Source organism: Apis dorsata, unplaced genomic scaffold (genome assembly GCF_000469605.1).
Source record: "Apis dorsata unplaced genomic scaffold, Apis dorsata 1.3 scaffold_74, whole genome shotgun sequence".
Classification (NCBI taxonomy): domain Eukaryota; kingdom Metazoa; phylum Arthropoda; class Insecta; order Hymenoptera; family Apidae; genus Apis; species Apis dorsata.
The window spans coordinates 2278587-2282718 of NW_006263372.1; the positions used below are offsets into that span (position 1 = coordinate 2278587).

Here is a 4132-nt window from a genome sequence, read left to right on the forward strand (position 1 = left end):
TATATTTGTTTGGTGTATGCACGCGATGATTAAGAACATCGGAATTTTAATTAAGACAGTTTGAAAGTTTTGAATTTTTATATGTATTCTTTAGAAAGATGTGTAGTTAATTATTCGATGAACGTTATGTATTTGAATGTATTTTCAGATTAATATGTCATTGTTAGTATAAATTACAAATTATTGCTGTGAATTTTATTTGATAATTGATATATATATATATATGTATATATGGCTTTAAGAAACGTTATTCCTATATCTGGATATTTTTCCTTCCTTCTCTTTCCGCCATATTTTTAACAACAAAATGAACCAAGAATAATAATTTCTTACAATAATAGCTGGTGATGAAATTTACATTTATAAATCGCATTCAATGAAATAATGAGTTTATATTCTGTGAATGCGTTTAGATATACGTTTACATATTGAGAAATATGAACTGAAGGTATAGATAGAAACTATAAATTATAAACTGAATAATTCCATTTCATAATTTCGCGCCGGTTTAAAATTGGCAGAGGCGCCGCTCGATTTGTTGATGCATTCAAATGTCAAGAAATTTGACGTGTCGCGCATCGTGTTATTGTATATCTATCGCTTCCTATTTCGAAAATATGCGTCGCATATAAAAATTCGCGAAATTTCTTTGAATGAATATTTTTCCGAATACCGATCTCGTGACGCAATATAGAAGAAATATATGTCGCATCTCGTAAAAAAAGTCATAAGTCAGTTATGCAAAGATGGCGGATTATGGCGGACGAAAATTATTTGGCAAAGTAAACGTGTTAATATGTTTATTCAAGATTTCTTTGGTATCCAAGATCCAATGTTACGTTATACATTACATATAGGCTTTTAGAAGAAAATAGATATTACTCATAATAGGTAGAAAATTATTGCTGTATCTTAATTTATTTTAACACTGTTAATGTTGAAATCAAGAAATTCCAAAGTGTAAATTCTTTTCATATTCGTTGTGATTATAGGGATATGAATTTTTTTCTATAGCTCAAGCAATTTATATATCCGTATTTTTATATAAGATCTTATGAAAAAAAAATCTTTTTTTTTTTAAAGGAAATTATATAGATAGTCGTATTGAATATGTTCATGAAATGATAGCAAATATAATAGTAGCACCCTTTACACGAGCACTTACTTCGTTTAGTTGTGAATAGTATCAATGTTCCTGTTATTGCAAATGGAACAATTGCAAATGGCACTTCGCAAATGGACTCAATATTATCCATGATACTCCACTCCATAGGATCTCTCGTTTTATTCACTTAAGCATAAGTAACGTTAATTTTTCTTTGATTATGAATAATGATACTAAACTTCCTTTTTCTTCTTTTCTTCTTGTATGATTAGACACTTTAATTCATATTGTTATAAAATAAATTGTCACGTATAAGACAATAATTACAAAAGAAAAAATTGTAAAAATAAGAATTTGATTGATACTTTATAAAAGTTATAAAAATTTAATCATAGGAATGGTTATCGAATTTCTATAAAAAAAATATCAGACATTTGGATCTAAATTTAAGCCTCAAGTCAAGTGGAAACAATCGCAAGCGGTCTGACATTTTACTTCATGCAAGTGGAAAGATATTAAAGTCATCGTGAATCTATAGAATTATTTTTATTGAGAGTCAGAAATGCTATGGTTTAAAGATATTCCGAGGAATTCGTGGCGAGATATTCTGAAAATAGAATTTTCACCGCACTTACATCCTGCGCCGTCTATGTTGCTTCACTTCGGTCTCCGCAATGTATTCGTTGAAAGATACTTTCCATTTGCAAAATTTGCAAAAATATCTTGAGATATATTTTGTAAATTATTGAAAAATATATATTTTTAATCGAACGAAACGTTATTTTATATTAGTTGACTTTTTAAATTTTGATTAGAATCAAGAATATTGTGATATATGAAGATTAAGTTGGAAAAAAAAGAAATATTAATTTTTCATTGAATTTTATTTGTACAAATGAAGAGATTATTTTAAAAAGTTAATTTTATTTAAATGTGAAGTATTGTTCCAATTATAATTTTAAATTGAAGAAATAGTGATTTTCAAAGATAAATGATTAGGTTAGAAGAAGTAGTATTATGATCTTAAAGGATATTATTCTTACCATTAGATTTATTACTAAACTAGTCAAAATGATGAATTTCATATTTATTTTTATAATGTTAAAGATGGGCAGATACTTTGGCAAAATAATGGAGTCTATTTTATTTGGATTATATCATATTATTATATTTTAAATTGTATATATTTATAACACGAAATCCGAAGAATAAATCAATTTATTTTATCAATATTTATTTTGTCATGGATTTGCTAAAACATATCTTAGATATGTTTAATAAAAGAGATGTCTAATAAAAGATTATATAACGTTTATTAGCGTTCTCTATATAAATACACTATTCTCAAAAGTAGATTGTTTAAAAATAACTAGTAACATTTACTTGATAGAATTTGATAGAAAAGAAAAATAAATAAAAAGTTCTAATCTTAATAAATTTGGTATAGAAATTCGTATTCTGAAAATAAGAGAGAAATCTATTGATTTCGTAAATTATATGAAGTTGATTGTTTCAGTAGTAATATTAAAAAGGAGGAAAGATGTCAGTTAACAGGAAATATGAATAAGTTTGTTTAAGTGTTTGTATAAATGAATATTGAAAATGATGAAGTTAATTATCGAAATTAAAGTTTTATTTTTGTTTCATTTCAGAGAAAATTATGCCTATTAATTATAATGCAAAAATATGTTTATATAAATGACTATTCTCCTATATTTATTCTTATCTATAGTTTACTCTATTACATTTGATTTTTATTATTAATTTTTAAAATATTTCTAATATTAAAAAAGAAAGAGAAAGATTTTTGTTTAAAGAAATTATTGAATAGATCTAAAATATTAAAATAATAAATATAAATTTGTATCATAAATAATTGTGCAAATATTGTAGTAATAAATAATTATTGCAAATGTATATTTTTATAATAAATTAATAATTACTACATTTGATACTTTTGATCTATTAAATATTATTTAATTTGTACATTTTTTTAAAAGATATATTATTTATTAAACTTTTAATTAAATTTCTATAGTATTAAAAAAGAATTAAAAATACATATTATTATTAGTGACAAATCTTGTACATTATATATGAAAGTTATCAGAAAAAATTATTAAATAATAAATAAATGAAGAACTGAATTATAATTCTTTTTAAAAACTCATCAAATAACTTTTAGACAATCGGAACAAAATTTTTAAATTCATAATTATTATTCTTAATATCATGAATCACTCCAATCAACATAGTATAGTACTAAAACAGATTTCAAGAAAACACGAAGATTTTAAAACAAATATACTTTTTCAAATTGAAGAAAATACTCTTAATTACTCGTTATATTTTAAAAATAGTATCTACTTAATTATTTAACAAATTATCATAACGATAATAACATGATAATATATATACTTCTATGTATATTCTCGAACATAACCAATACTATCAAAAGCACACATTATTTTCCAAACTTTTTTGTTATTAAATAAGAACTCGTAAATATTTAACGACACTATAAAAATCAATTGTGGCGCTCTCACACCTCTCGAATTCGCAAGTTGGATTATATCGTACATGCTCGTGAAACGTTGGCACGCATTGTGAGATTATTTTAATCATGGCGCCACAATGAGAGCGTCATTTCACAAGCATGATATTTCTTTTTTTAGTTTGTATTTTTCTAATTTAAAATTTTCTTAAAATTTTACGTAAAAAACTTGACTGTTTTCACATCATATTTAATAAATAATAATAAATAATAATGACAAGTACAAATATTGCAATATGTATAAATATTATTATGATAGTGGTGCAAATCATACAAAAACACAAATGCTTTGATAATAAGAAAAAATCTTAAATCTTAATTAAATCTTATATATATATGAAAAATTTTATAATTTTTCAAATATTTTACATATATTCATATTTATTCATACAAGAATGAACCTAACCTAAACAAAAAAAAAAAAAAAAGGAAAGAGAAGCATTTACTATCCAAACACAGGAAGAGACCGATAA

At 23.8% G+C, this 4132-nt stretch overlaps 1 protein-coding gene across 1 annotated transcript in view; it reads right to left on the reverse strand.

The window, feature by feature from the left end:
* LOC102678058 (proton-coupled amino acid transporter-like protein pathetic) overlaps positions 1-4132 on the reverse strand; it is a 34591-nt gene that overhangs the window by 14816 nt on the left and 15643 nt on the right. The window lies entirely within an intron of this gene.